This window comes from Takifugu flavidus, chromosome 6 (assembly GCF_003711565.1).
Source record: "Takifugu flavidus isolate HTHZ2018 chromosome 6, ASM371156v2, whole genome shotgun sequence".
NCBI lineage: Eukaryota > Metazoa > Chordata > Actinopteri > Tetraodontiformes > Tetraodontidae > Takifugu > Takifugu flavidus.
The window spans coordinates 6,570,850-6,587,024 of NC_079525.1; the positions used below are offsets into that span (position 1 = coordinate 6,570,850).

At 48.0% G+C, this 16,175-nt stretch overlaps 1 long non-coding RNA gene across 2 annotated transcripts; it reads left to right on the forward strand.

Annotated features, from left to right (window-relative positions):
* Positions 1-1,102: 1,102 nt before the first annotated feature.
* On the forward strand, positions 1,103-6,073 carry LOC130526914 (uncharacterized). 2 transcript variants are annotated; one of them, XR_008950876.1, is made up of 5 exons: positions 1,103-1,176; positions 1,415-2,060; positions 4,522-5,204; positions 5,353-5,535; positions 5,921-6,073. It is a non-coding gene; the product is annotated as an uncharacterized LOC130526914 (long non-coding RNA). The 2 variants fall into 2 exon arrangements; XR_008950877.1 differs by having other exon boundaries at positions 5,359-5,535.
* Positions 6,074-16,175: the final 10,102 nt, after the last annotated feature.

Sequence of the window (16,175 nt, forward strand, 5' to 3'; positions counted from 1 at the left end):
ATGCAGCAGAGTCAGCACCATGGTTGGCTGCAGCAGCCTTCCTCCTTCTCCTCATCGCTCCAGGTAAATGTCTTCGCATTGAAATAGTTAAATTGTCCCATTTACAGGAAACAGACGGCTGATTTGGACGATGATGAGATGATTTTGTGATCAGAAGTGACACTAAACCTTTTGAAATATAACCATAATCTGAAATAATCTGAAAGGAAGGAACAAGCTTGGGTGCTGAGTTGAATAACCCTCATCACATATTAGTTTTGTATTATTTTTTGGGGGAGGAAAAAACATCTGGGAAAGTGCCAAGATTCTGTGTGTTAATATTTTCTGATTCTGAACAAATGAACCAGAGACTCAGACAAGTTCCAGTAACTCCACCCAACACAGTAAAACACAGCAGATGCAGGATCACCTTTATAGCAGTCATCTACTGAAAGCTTTCTTCACATCCTCAAATAAATCATTTAAAGATTTAAATATTAATGCTTTATTTTCTGAAGCTGGTTATTTTATGAATGTCTGAATGTATCTGATTGTTGTTTCTGATATTTTCCAGTTCTACAGGCTCAGTATACCAATAGTTGGGGGTGAAGTACACCAATGGTCACATCTTTGCTGTCAAAGGATCAACAGTCAACATCAGCTGCACCTATATTTACCCAGGGTATCATAAAGTTACAGATAAATTCTGGTTCCTAAAAAAGAGGATTCCTAATTTTGAGAATCTGAAGTCAGTCCCAGAGTATTCAGGTCGTGTTGAGAATATCTGTGATGACAAGATCAACAGATGTACTCTGATCATCAGAAACCTGACAGAGAGCGACTCAACTGTTTACATGTTCAGATTCATAACTGATCAAGATGAGAAGTATTTTGGTAAACCTGGAGTCACTCTGAGGGTCTCAGGTAATGTTTTGTTCTGCATCTTTATGACATCAGTATCTGATGGGTGGCGTGCCTCTGTGTCAGTCTACCATGAGTTGTTTTTCTTCCTCAGATCTTCAGGTGATCAGATCAACTCAGAATCTGAGCTGTGACAGCTGTTCTCTGACACCTCAACAAAACTGTAACTTGTTCAAGACTGAACAAAAGATCCTTGGAAACATTATTATGCAGCTCAGCTCCAGAAGACAATTCTTGACGACTGCACCTGTAGGATAGGAGAAATAGGACATTCTGGTGAGTTCACCAAACTGTAACATAATATCATCTCCACACGGATGCAGAAATAGTTTCACTGTGTTAAAGTAGAAACCAGCAACAACTCCAACGCAATCAATCATATGATCCTTTCAGTCACAGCAAAAGTCAGAATTTGGACATCAACTGGCCACAGTTCTTTTCTGTGCCTGTGTCATATTGTGATTTGAATCATTGTTTGACAGTAAGAGCAGTTTTTGTGCATTGTGTGTTACAGGTGTGAGGTTCAAGGCAGCGACTTCCACTTCTACTGAAATCTGTGTTGTCAAAGGATCAACAGTCGACATCAGCTGCAACTGCAGATATTCAAGCCAGTTACCATACGATGATACTTTCTGGGTTATAAAAACTTCTGATGTGGAACTCAGCTCCAACTCACATCATTCATATACGTGCTTTAAAGAGGATTTACATTATCAGTATTATCAGTCAAAGTACTACCGCAACTACAGATATACTGTGAGGATCACAAATGTGCATAAGAACGACTCAGCTGTCTACAAGTTCATGATCAGAACAAACACAGGTCGTTGGAGATTAACTGGTGAACCTGGAGTCAGACTGAGGTAACTCTCAGCATGTCAGTGTGTTGACGTCAGCAGTTGTTTCTATAGTAACGGTGTGCTTGTTGATGACAGACCCAGTGCTGCAGGTACGTGTGAGTAGACAAGAGAGCAGCAACAGGAGTGAGCTGACATGTCAGAGTCAGTGTGGAGCGTCTCTTTATTCTTACATATGGTACAAGAATGATGAGAAAGTTGACGGTGTCACAAGAATTCAACATGTTTCCCTGAGTATAAATTCTCCAGCCAGATATTCCTGCACTGTTATAGGATACGAATCCTTCCGCTCTCCTGCAGTGTGTAAGTAAATAAGACTGATTTGGATTCAGTCATTGATTATGGGGTATTTATCCAGGATGATGAGTCTCCAGTTTAGAATGTTCACTACTGTTTAGTCGCTATATTGATGTATGTATAAATACATCTTTGGTGAACCGCCAACGTACGGTCTTTGGTAAACAAAATGGATGAATTACGTCTCCGACTCAACCACAGTAAGAGACTCTCGGACTGCAATGCCATGATTCTCACGGAAACTTGGCTAAACAGTGGCATACCGGACACAGCCATCGGGCTAACCGGGCGCTCCACACATCGGGCAGACAGAACAGCTGACGACTCCGTAAGACCAGAGGTGGGGGGTTATGCATCTCCATCAACAAGACCTGGTGCACCGACTCCGTTACTCTGAGGAGACACTGCTCAGCCAACGTGGAGTTTTTAATGGTTAAATGTAGACCGTTTTATCTGCCTCGGGAATTCACATCCGTCATCATAACAGCAGCTTACATTCCCCCGGATGCTAATGCCACTCTTGCGATGAATGAACTTCATGCGGCTATTAGCCAACAACAGTCCGCCCACCCGGAGGCTGCATTTATTGTTGCGGGTGACTTCAATCATTCAAACTTAAAAACTGTGCTTCCAAAATTCCACCAACATGTTTCCTGCAATACAAGAGGAAACAAAACTCTGGACCATGTCTACACAAACATGGCTGGTGCCTATACGGCAACACCCCTCCCCCACCTAGGACAATCACACCACCTTTCTTTGTTCCAGACCCCCAAGTATTCACCCCTCATCAACCGCGTCAGGCCATCAATGAAGACCATCAAGGTGTGGCCGGCGGGAGCAGACTCCGTACTCCAGGACAGGTTTCAACACACGGACTGGAGTATGTTTACGCCCCAGGGCAGCTGTGGCTCACACACACACACACCGACATTGACAATTTCACCTCCACTGTTCTGGACCACATCACCACCACCATCGACAGCATAACCACCACGAAGCGGATCACCACATACCCCAATCGGAAGCCATGGATGAACAAGGAGGTGTGGCTCCTGCTGAAGGCGCGCAACACTGCCTTCAGATCAGGAGAAGCCCAGGCCTACAGCACAGCCAGGGCTAACCTGAGGAGGGGCATCAAAAAGGCCAAGCACACCTACAAACGCAAGATTGAGGGTCACTTTTCCAGCTCTGACCCCAGGCGTATGTGGCAAGGCATCCAGGCCATCACCGACTACAAACCCAACAACTCCAGCCCCACAGTCATGGACACCACCTTCCTGAACGAGCTTAATACCTTCTATGCTCGCTTCGAAAAGGACGACAAGGACACTGCCACTAGGACCCCTCTCCCAGCAGACCACCAACCCATCACACTATCATCTACCGCCGTCTACACAGCCCTCAGCCGGATCAATCCACGCAAGGCTGCTGGTCCTGATGGCATCCCTGGACGTGTGCTCAGGGCATGCGCAGAACAGCTCGCCGGGATTTTTACGGACATCTTCAATCTGACTTCAGCTCAGCTTTCAACACCGTCGTCCCCTCCAAGCTGATCACCAAACTTGGAGACCTGGGCATCAACCCCTCCCTCTGCAACTGGACTCTGGACTTCCTGACCAACAGACCACAGCATGTTAGGTCAGGTCACAGCCGCTCCACCACCATCACACTCAGCACCGGTGTGCCACAAGGCTGTGTGCTGAGCCCGTTACTCTACTCTCGTGTCAGTCTGGTATGGAAGCTGCACTATCGCTGAGCACAAGGCCTTGCAGAGGGTGGTGAAAACTGCCCAACGCATCACAAGGACTACACTCCCTGCCATCGGTGATGTCCAGAGGAAGCGCTGCCTGCATCGAGCACGCAGCATACTCAAGGACTCCTCCCACCCTGCCCACAGACTATTTTCCCTCCTGCCCTCTGGGAGGCGCTACAGAACCCTCAGGACTCGGACCAGTAGACTGAGGAACAGCTTCTTCCCCAGAGCGGTGTCCCTGTTGAACTCCTGCTGACCCTTACACACTCCACACCTCACTACACTACAGCAGTTTACACAACAACTCACTAGCTTAGTAACCAATGTAGCTACTGTTTAAACCTGTCCTGCGCACTCATGCACTTTATCATCTATATACAAGTAATTTAAAATTTGCACATCTCCTCTATCTTATGTAAATAGCTAAATAGCTCCTGCACTTATTGTCTAAGGCATTTAATGTAAACACCATCTGTAAAATATGTTTATAGCACAACCCGGTAAACGATTGTAAAAATAACCGCACATACTGTATTTATTAAGTTATTATCCTCACTTGCTGCTTCTTTTGCACTTCTGGTTAGATGCTAAACTGCATTTTGTTGCTCTGTACCTGTACATGTGCAATAACAATAAAGTTGAATTTAATATATGTGCACCAACCACCTTCTTGTTCTGTAGTAACATTCTTATTGTTGTGATGTCCTGCAGATGCTCCTGAAGGTCCATTAGTGTCAGTGAGTCCCTCTGGTGAGGTTGAGGAGGACACTACAATCACCCTGAACTGTAGCGCTGATGCTAACCCGGCAGCTAATTACAGCTGGTACAAGGAGGGTGAAAACTCATCAAAATCATCAGAGCAGAACTTCGTCATCACTCAGGTCACAGCCAAAGACAGTGGACGTTATTCCTGTCGAGTCTGGAACCTGTTAGGACACAGTGAGTCTACAGTGAATGTGACTATTGTCCAGGTGGGTTTTTATTTCTTCATTACAGGTAAAATGTGTAAATCAGAATTGAATCTAACAACTGTAGACATGTGTCATTGTATAATAATTTTAAACGTATTACTGTGTTTTACTCTGTGTGTATTTAGTTCTTAATATTTGTGTCATCACTGCTTCATTCAGACACATCTTACATACTTGACCGTTGAATTTTAAGTAGTATAAAAAATGTTTAATTTTTAAATATTTAATTGAATTTTCCAGTTTCCAGATCTGTTTGAACTTGTTCAGTTCAGAAATACACTTGGTTTTACTTTTGACTGAAGGTTTGCAAAAAATAACAAAACCACATGTGAATTTCTCTAATGTTAAAGTTAACTGAGAACTTATCATCTTTCAGAAGGTAAAAAACTTACATGAGGCTGGTGAAGCTCTTCAGCAGGCATTGTAAGTCATCATTTATGTTATCGTCAAGGAAGTCTGAAACCAAAGTTATATTAATGATTTTTTTTCTTTGTTTCGGTTTTCTTCTCACCTTCTTCATTGTTCCTGACTTATCTCCAAACTCTGCTTCTTGTGATTCTCTTACTGTCAGTAACAGATCACCCATAGTTCCCCTCATTGTCAAAGCTTACCTGACTACTTATTGGCACAATGCAGCCAATCAGAAGAGGTCATCTCAACCATAATTTATATGAAATGAGTCTATGGAGACAGACGTGACCTCCCGCAGACTCCACATTTCATCAGTTCTGCACATTTGTCCCAGAAGTTACAGGTAAGTCTAAAAGTTTGCATTACCCCTATGAACTGCTGGGGCAGTGTTACGGCATGATTTATTATCTAATGTACATGAGACTAAACATTAAACCTGAAATTAGATCTGTTTATGGTGTAACAAACCTGTGTCATCTATTTTATTACGTGAATGTCAAAGGGAACAATATCAGATATCAGGTGTTTGTATGAGGTCACGTTCTTGTTGGTCCTCTTTGTCTTGTTTATGTAAAAGATACTTTTCTCCCTATTATCCTGATGACTTTTTTTTACCTGTGTCTCCAGTATGTGCTGTCTAGTATGTTTCATCTCCCTGTCTGTGTTTCTAAGCCAGTCTGTGGTTTCTAGCTGGTATATTTAGTCAGATTTTTTCTATGTTTTCCTAGTTCCATGCTGGATTTACAATTTAAGCACATGGACTATGTTGATATGGACTATGAAGATACAGAAATCTGAAAGACTGATCTAAACATAGAGGGAACATATTCAGTACTGGTTTGGGTGGACTTCAAAGGAAGCCCATCTTTACAGCCCAGACTCACCAGTACAGTTCGCTCCACAGATGTTGGGGAGTTTGGCTGTGTCGTCGCTGCAGGTCAGACCATTAGTGAGCTGGAAAATGCCATAGAACTTCCAGACACGGTTTCCAGTGCGGGTCATCTGGTTCACCGCACTGGTGTTAAAACGTGTCACCGTCTCCACAGCACAAGTTACTGGATAACGAGACAATTATGATGAAGTGTTTTTATTTCTTTTTATATAAACATCAGCACCAGAGAAGATTTAAATGGGAAATAATGCCATGTATTCCAGGACTCTGACATATTTAGAAATATTTTTTGTTTTATGCCATGACACACATCAGAGTTTGATATTTATGATTTTTGTCATCACTTATAAACGTTTGAGCACTTCAACAAATGTTCAATAACTGGTACTCACTTTTGGCCATGAAGGTTCTGTCACTGAGTCCATTCGATTTTCCTTTTGTCGCCTGGATCATTAATTCCTGCAGATGACATTTGTTCACTGGCTGGCTGTCAACCAAACCACAGCTCAAGAGGAGCACCAGCAGAACCCTCATTTTACCCTCCATCCTATGTGGACAAGTCCCTTTTTCATGACATACATGTTTTCTGTGGAGTCACCAGCGTCCAATCTCAGAGGATGCCTTTTGTTCTTGTCTGATAAAAGTCCCTCCCTCAGTATTTGACACTGACAGTCGTGCCAAGAAATCATGTCTTTGGTTTCTGGAATTCAATAGAGCTGGAGGGCAGAAAAATGATCTGTGTGCATGAATACATCTTTTCTGTTTGACAGGTTACACCCTATTCATACTGGAAAGACGCCCACCCCCACCAAACAAAACCAAAAAGCTGAAAAGGGAACAGTTGATGTTCCCATGTCATCAGAGGACATTTACAAATCCTGAAGATGAGGTGTCAGTGTTGTCACTGTGTGTGTGTGTGTGTGTCTGTCTGTGTGTGTCTGTGTGTGTGTGTTTGTTTCCTTAGAGCATGCAGTTAGCAAATGAAGAAAGAACAAATGAAATTAAATCAAAGAACAGTAGAGCTGCAACAAAGAAGAACATACAACCGTACAGGAGAAGCATGTGCTCATTTAGTTAATAGGTACAGTCAAACTTTATGTAGCACCCTTTTCTTTTACATAAAATGTAATATGTTTATTTAGACTAAAAATAAAGAACAAGCACAAGGTCCTCACATTTTGTGAGTTACACCTGTAATATAGTATATGGGTATAAACAGGTATATTGTTGTGACTCCTACTCTGGCCCCACCTCCTCCTGGGCAATCAGCTCAACCACCACCACCTGGGCCCTCTCCTGCAGCTGCACCCAATCCGCCCAAACGACTCTGCACCCATAAAAGGCCCCTATGCACTCAGGCCAGTGCTTGATCTTACTGATGTTTTTGGCAACACGTCCCGTGGACCCAGCATCTCTCCAGGCTCCCCAGCGACTCCCTGCGTCTTCCAGCGACTCCTCTGCAACCTTCCTAGCCCCTCTCCCTCTGACCTCTTCCCCTTCCTCGGACGGATTTCTCCTATCCTCTGGACACTTGGACTCCCCCACAGACTCTCGCCCCTGGATCTCGAACTTGGTTCGTCTGCCGCATCACGCACCAATAGTTTGTCTCGGCCTCTCTCATTTAGTTTCTTCCCTCCTGGTTTTTTTTGCTTCATTAACCTTCAGAGTTTACTTTTAATTCCCTGTGTCTGTCTGCCTTCTTTGGGGTTCCGCCACACTTGACCGCCAGTCCTCTCGAGCATAACAGAAAGATCAAGCCAAGATGAGTCAAGGTGGAACCCCGGGGCAGCCGGGCGGCCCTAGGACCCCCACGTTACCCTCCCCCCTCGAAAGTAGAGTGGAGGCCCACTCTGCCCAGCTCTCCTCCCTTCAGTCGGAGCTAACCAAGGCCTTCCCCACAATCCAGGGGAGATTTCCGAGCTCCAGAGCTCCTCTCAGACCACCTCCAGTACCCTGTCCGCCCTCTCCAACCAGATGTCCGTTTTGGCTTCCATTATTCAGAAGCTAGGCAGCGACCCCGGTGGGGCTGCTCCATCAGAACCATCTCTCCCGCTTTCTCCCCGAGCCGAGCCCAACCTTGCCAGCCCCCGTGTGTTCGGCGGGGATTTCGACCTGGGCAAGGGGTTTCCTCCACCAATGTGAGCTGCTCTTCCGCCATCAGCCCTCCAGATTTGTTTCCGATGAGGCCAAGGTTGGATTTATAACCTCCCTCCTGGCCGACAAGGCATTGAGCTGGGCCATAGCTGCCGTCGACCTGGACCCCCGCCTCTCCTCAGACTACAGCGCCTTTCGACGGGAGTTCAAGGCTGTGTTCGAGCACCCCACCTACGGGAAGACGCCGCGAGTCGTCTGCTCGCTCTCCAGCAGGGGTCACGGTCAGTTGCGGAGTACACCCTTGAGTTCCGCATCCTGGCTGCAGAGAGCCGCTGGGGCGAGACCGCGCTCCGTAGCGTCTATCGACGGGGCCTGAGTGAGGCAATCAAGGACCTGATTGTGAGAGACCGCCCCTCGTCACTCAACGAGCTGATCACCCTCTCGCTCCAGATGGATGAACGACTACGGGAGCGCCGCCAGGAACGCGCCCAACGTGCGGGCGGTTCTACCCGCCAACTCTCCCACCGCACTTCCTCTGTCCCTGACTTCTCCCTTACCAGCACTGCCGCCCCGCCTCCTCACATCCTCTTGCAATCCCCAGCTCACTCCTCCCCCAGAGTCGGAGAGGAACCCATGCAGATCGGCCGGTCCCGTCTCTCACGGCAGGAGCGGGAGCAAAGACTCCGAGACCAGTTGTGCCTTACTGCGGAAACAACGGCCACTTCATCCAAGCCTGCCCCGTCCGACCAAAAGGCCTGCTCACCAGTAGGGGGAGTACTGGTGAGCCGAGCTGTGATTCCCCAACCCACCGAGCAACACAACCGCCTCTTCCCCGAACCCTCTCCTGGGATAAGGAGTCTATTCCGGTGAGTGTTCTCATTGACTCTGGGGCTGATGAGTCCCTGATGGACTTTTCTCTCGCGCGTCAAGCTGGCATTCCCCTGGTTCCTCTCGATCGCTCCCTGTCCCCCAGGCGATCGATGGCCGCTCTCTGGGTAACATCACGCATCGCACCATCCCGCTCACCCTAACACTCTCGGGTAATCACATAGAGAGTACACCTTTCCTGGTTTTGCACGCCCCCACTGCTCCACTCGTGTTAGGAAGACCGTGGTTGGAAAGGCACGACCCCCACATCTCATGGCTTCGGGTCGGATCCTGGGGTGGAGCGTGGCCTGTCACGCCAACTGCCTTCGCTCCGCCCCTCTCCATCCAGTAATCCCATCCCAGGCCGCGCTCACTCCCCCGGATCTCACTGGTGTTCCCCCTATCTACAATGATTTAGCCCCAGTGTTCAGTAAGGACAATGCTCTGTCCCTTCCCCCTCACCGGCCCTATGATTGCCCCATCGACCTCCTCCCCGGGCTCCCTACCCCACGGGTCGACTTTACAGTCTCTCCATCCAGAGAAGGAGGTGATGCGCAATTACATCACTGAATCCCTTGCCTCTGGGATCATAAGACCATCGTCATCCCCCTTAGCTGCAGGATTCTTCTTTGTAGCCAAGAAGGATGGCGGCCTGAGGCCCTGCATCGACTTCCGCAAACTTAACAACATCACCGTTAAGAACAAGTACCCTCTTCCCCTTATGAGTTCCACGTTCGAGCCTCTCACTCATGCCCGGGTGTTCACTAAGTTAGACCTCCGCAACGCTTACCACTTGGTGCGGATCAGGAAAGGGGACGAATGGAAGACCGCCTTCAACACACACCTCGGGCACTTCGAATACCTGGTCATGCCCTTCGGCCTCTCCACGCCCCCGCCGTCTTCCAGAGTTGGTCAACGATGTGCTCCGGGACATGATCAACGTCTTTGTGGTGGTCTACTTGGACGACATCTTGATCTTCTCCCGCACCATGGAGGAGCACCACCAGCATGTTCGCCTGGTCCTACAACGGCTTTTGGAGAACCGACTATTCATCAAAGCCGAGAAGTGCGTCTTCCACTCGCCTCAGTGGGGTACCTCGGCTACATCGTGGAGGAGGGGCGGGTGCGCGCAGATCCGGCCAAGATCCAGGCTGTGGTGGAGTGGCCACGCCCCACCGATCGCACTCAGCTTCGCCGGTTCCTTGGGTTCGCCGGGTTCATCCGCGGTTCATCAAAGGGTTCAGTCAAGTGGCTGCCCCTCTCTCCGCTCTCACCTCCACCTTGCGCCCTTTCGCCTGGACACCGGAGGCTGAGACCGCCTTCTCGGCCCTCAAGGACAGGTTCACGACGGCTCCGGTGCTCGCCCATCCAGACCCCGCTCGGCAGTTCATCGTCGAGGTTGATGCTTCGGACGCGGGCATCGGGGCAGTCCTCTCCCAGCGGTCCGAGGCAGACCAGAAGATTCACCCATGTGCCTACTTTTCCCGCCGTTTTGATCCGGCTGAACGAAATTACGATGTGGGCAACAGGGAACTTCTGGCGGTCTATGGAGCCTTGGTGGAGTGGAGACACTGGCTGGAGGGAGCAAAGCACCCGTTCCTTGTGTGGTCGGACCATAAGAACTTGACCTACGTGAGAACGGCCAAGAGACTCAATCCCAGACAGGGCCGCTGGGCTCTCTTTCTTCAGTCGGTTTGATTTCACCCTCACTTTCCGTCCTGGTTCCAAGAATATCCGGGCTGATGCCCTCTCCCGCCAGTTTCCGGAGGAATTCCCCGGCGCCCCCAGGGACCCTGACACCATCGTTCCCCCGGCCCGGGTCATAGGGGTCATCTCCTGGCCGATCGAGACTGCCATCGAGCAAGCCCAGAGAGACGAGCCAGATCCTGGGAACGGGCCTCACGGCCGAATTTCGTGCCTTCCTCCGTCCGCCGCAGGTGCTAGAGTGGGGCCACTCCAGTTGTTTCGCCTGCCATCCTGGCGTGCGTCGGACGGCGGAGTTTGTGCAGCGGCGCTTCTGGTGGCCCAACCTCCAAGAGGATGTTCGGGAGTTTGTGGGCGCCTGCACGGTCTGTGCCCGCAGCAAGGCCTCCCATCGCTCGCCAGCAGGCCTTCTGCACCCCCTTCCCGTCCCCAGTCGACCCTGGTCTCACGTAGCCCTGGATTTTGTGACGGGCCTCCCCGTCTCGCAGGGGAACGACACCATCCTGACCATTGTGGACCGCTTCTCCAAGGGGGTCCACTTTGTCGCCCTCCCCAAACTCCCTTCTGCTGCAGAAACAGCTGAACTCCTGGTCTCCCACGTTGTACGTCTCCATGGGATCCCCCTTGACGTGGTCTCTGACCGTGGCCCCCAATTCACTTCTAGGGTGTGGCAGGCCTTCTGCAAGGGGATTGGGGCCACGGTCAGCCTGTCCTCTGGGTACCACCCCCAGTCCAACGGACAAGCCGAACGGGCCAACCAGGCTTTGGAGGCGGCCCTGCGCTGCGTGACCACCAGCAATCCTGCCTCCTGGTCCAAGTTCCTGCCGTGGGTGGATACTCCCTCAACGCCATGGAGAGCTCTGCTACTGGTATGTCCCCCTTTCAATGTTTCCTGGGCTACCAACCCCCTCTGTTCCCCCAGCAGGAGCTGGAGATCGCAGTGCCGTCTACCAGGGCCCATCTCCGCCGATGTAGGCGCATCTGGAAGACTGCCCGCAAAGCCATCTTGCGGGCCACTGAGCAGTCCCGGCGTTCGGCCAACCGGCGAAGGAGGCCCCCTGCTTACCGGCCTAGCCAGAAGGTCTGGCTGTTGGCCCGGGACCTGCCCCTCCAGACCTCGCAGACTTCCTCCAGAAAGCTGAACCCCCGCTACATCGGTCCATACACCATCTGCAGCATCGTCAACCCCTCTGCAGTCCGTTTGGATCTCCCTGCCGCCCTCAAGGTTCACCCGGTCTTCCACGTCTCGCTCATTAAACCCTTCTCCACCAGCCCCCTGTCCCCTCCTGCTCCGACTCCACCTCCCCCACAGGTCCTGTCGGACGGAGAGCCGGTGTGGAGCGTTAACAAGCTGCTGGCGGTCCGCCGACGGGGAAGGGGCTTCCAGTACCTGGTGGATTGGGTGGGTTACGGCCCCGAAGACCGGAGCTGGGTGCCCCCATCCTATCTCGCTGACCCCTCCCTCCTCGAAGACTTCTACCAAGAGCACCCGGATGCTCCTGGGCGGTCGTCCGGTGCCTCCCGTAAGGGGGGGGGGTACTGTTGTGACTCCTACTCTGGCCCCACCTCCTCCTGGGCAATCAGCTCACCACCACCACCTGGGCCCTCTCCTGCAGCTGCACCCAATCCGCCCAAACGACTCTGCACCCATAAAAGGCCCCTATGCACTCAGGCCAGTGCTTGATCTTACTGATGTTTTTGGCAACACGTCCCGTGGACCCAGCATCTCTCCAGGCTCCCCAGCGACTCCCTGCGTCTTCCAGCGACTCCTCTGCAACCTTCCTAGCCCTCTCCCTCTGACCTCTTCCTCTTCCTCTTCCCCTTCCTCGGACGGATTTCTCCTATCCTCTGGACACTTGGACTCCCCCACAGACTCTCGCCCCTGGATCTCGAACTTGGTTCGTCTGCCGCATCACGCACCAATAGTTTGTCTCGGCCTCTCTCATTTAGTTTCTTCCCTCCTGGTTTTTTTTGCTTCATTAAACCTTCAGAGTTTACTTTTAATTCCCGTGTCTGTCTGCCTTCTTTGGGGTTCCGCCACACTTGACCGCCAGTCCTCTCGAGCATAACATATATAGGGATACAGTAGGAATACATGGCTACATAACATGTTAGGATGGTTTGCTTTACGACCAAACCTTTTGGCTTTGATCTTTGGAAGAGCAAGATTATAATCCCTCTAGAATCCAGACCATCACCAAAAATGAATCAGCTCTTTCTTGCAGCTGAGAACTTTTTGAGTTGCCAACTGTCAAATAGCCTCCTTGGTGTAGGTAAAAGACCCGACCCCCCCCCCCAAACAGCTAGCTCGCTAGCTCACTCACTCACTCACTCACTCACTCACTCACTGTGTGTCTGCTGCTCTGATGTTGGTGTTGGGTGATGGGTTTTAACCACTCTACTCATCCACAGACACCAAAGGAGAAAAGCAGCCGGAACAAAGCCGATAAAAGTCAGCATGATGCTGGTCACCTTCACTGGCCGTTCTGAAAAAGAAAGTTGAAAACCTTTAATGATAAACCAGGAACTGATGAATCAGTCAAATCCTGACCAAATGATCGCACCCTCATCAATGCTGAGTCCTCCCCAGAAAAACTACCTTCTCACCTCAGATGCCCCCCACACGGTGGTTTTGACTCCTCTCTTTTATGAACCAGAATTTATGTATAACTGTACCATACCATGGGTAAATATAGGTGCAGCTGATGTTGACTGTTGATCCTTTGACAGCAAAGATGTGACCATTGGTGTACTTCACCCCCCAAACATCCTGAGCCTGTAGAACTGGAAAATATCAGAAACAACAATCAGATACATTCAGACATTCATAAAATAACCAGCTTCAGAAAATAAAGCATTAATATTTAATTTTTAAATGATTTGAGGATGTGAAGTAAACTTTCAGTAGATGACTGCTTTAAAAGTGATCCTGCGTCTGCTGTGTTTTACTGTGTTAGAAAGAAAATATCCAAATGGTACTTGAACTTTTGATCAAGTTGAAGCAATTTTATTTGGTATTGAAAACTCAATTTAAATAAATTGAAATCACAAAACTAATGTCATTAAAAGTGTTCAGTTTTGTTTGTAACTCTTCACCCATACTTGTTACTTTCTGATCAAGTGTCTCAGTGAACCCATCTGTAACCCATTAGAAGTTACCATTTAGAGCAGTTTTTTATGGATTTATTTATTCATATTTTTTAAATTATTTTTATTTCAGTGTTTTATTTATTTATTTTTACCTAAAATGATTCTTGTCCACTATGATTGGATCAGCATTTAAGTGAGCAGTGAGCATGTGTAGTTTGGCACAAAAACTCTTGAAGGTAAAGTGAAGTTGAATCATTACCTGGAATGATGAGGAGAAGGATGAAGGTTGTTGCTGTTAAACTCATGGTTGCTGTAGCTGCTGCTGCTGCTGTTGTTGCTGCTGTATGTTCACAGCATGTTGGCAGGGACCGAGGCTCCGCTGCATATTGGCATCTAGATAAATATAACCCAGACTATAGATATCTTAAAAACCTAATAAGAAAGGAATTTGCTAACTTTTTGTTATGAAAAACTGAAATTAACAACACTCAGGAAACTGTTAGATCCATTATATTAAAGGTATCTCTTATTTGCTTTTACCTTGTTATATTCTTTATTCTCGTTATATTGTTTCTCATTACTTAATGTTTCCTATTATTTGCTAATGCTTAATGTTCATGATGCTTGATATGTCAACTCAAACTTCTCTGGTCAAGGGCGACAGAAATGCGGCGGCTGTTGGAGAAGTGGCGTTGACTGGAGACAGAGCTGCAGGGCCTGACACAGGAGCTGTTCTTTTAATCTGTCTGATATAGAAGAATGTGCTGTTTGCGAGCTAAGCTAATCAAATCAGTGAAGGCCTACATATAATCTCACCATTATGATTTACAGTCTTTTGCTTTGTTTGTGACCTGCTATCTTGTGTTTTCCCCCTCCCTTAGACACATTTGACTTCTGTAACTAGGGACCTCCTAATTTCAATAAAAGAAGGATGGCGGGAGGTGTGCGTCAGAACGTGTTGGAGATCTGTAACTGAGCACATCTCTCCGTTCTCCTTGCAAGTAAAATTCAAAACTGTTGTCTTTGCCTCATTTGTTCTTCTCGTGTTTCAGGTCGTTTGAACCTAACATTTTGGTCCTTCGAGCCGGATTCCAACACACCTAAAGGGTCCAGTGGGTGAGGCTGAACCTCAGGAAAGACCGTGGCCACGGCAGGCCGCCTCAAAGCGACCTAAGATACCCTTTCCGGGACTGAGCTTCAGCTCACTGATTGGACCCTGACGGTTGACGGAATTCCAGGAGGAAAAGGCAGGAAAGGCAACAGTGGTGAGCATGTCTTGAATTCAAAAGTGTGTGTGTGATGATGATTGTCGGGGACTTAATGTAAAAATTGCGATAAACGCTAAGGCAGTGTTTTGGGAGAGAGGAACCCGAAAATCCTCTGTAAGACGCAATGAGAAACAAACCCTGTGAATACTAGTCAATGGCAGGTAAACAAGAGTACTAAGGGCAGTACCAAGGCAGGGCGAGGGAGTCCTGGCCACGTGAAAAAGAAATTAAGTCACGACAAATCATCCAAAAGAGTGATTGTGAGTGTGAAAGGATTGTTAAATACCACTAGGTATTTTCAATCATACCAAAGCAGTGGGACTGTAAGTGATAAGGCCCTTGTGGATGCAGAGGCAAGACTCTCCACTCGAAAGAGTTGAAGTGAGAAGTACCACAACGGTTTGATTAATTATCACCCCACTGAGATCAACATCCCAGTTTTAGGTCACCCTATGTGCAAGACTGGACCAAATTCTTAATAAAAAACAAAGAAAAAACAAAACAAAACAAAAAAAACCGGTAAATTAGGATAAGGTTAACTCATAAAATAAAAATAATAAAAATAGTCATAATAAAAAGCAGATAGAAAAGTAGAGCTAAAAGTAAAAATCTAAATCCTCCAAAAATGGGGACAAGTAAAAGCAAACAAAGGCTCAGAGATGAATTGCGGTGTAAGGACTGGAAATTCCTCGACGAACAAAATCCAAAGAAACTCACTAATCTAGATAAGTATATAACTGATTATGGATTCAAAGGACAGCTAAACTCACAACAAATTGTTGCCTCAGAGGTGAGACCTGGTTAAACTTAGCCATAATTAAGTGGGTTAAACTTAGCCATTAATTAAGTAGGTTATAACTTAGCCGTAATTAAGTTAAGAAAATAGGAAATTGTGTTTGTGTGTGAATGGAGGACTAAGCCATTGAAAGAGTTGATAGGAGAACTCTGCTAGTCCTGTGTTTTATTATTTTGCCTCATAAGAAAAAAAAGAAGTACTGGTGATCAGGGGACAAAGGACGGGTTTCATTCCTTAAAACTAACACCGCTGTGCAGATAGTGCACAGTAGA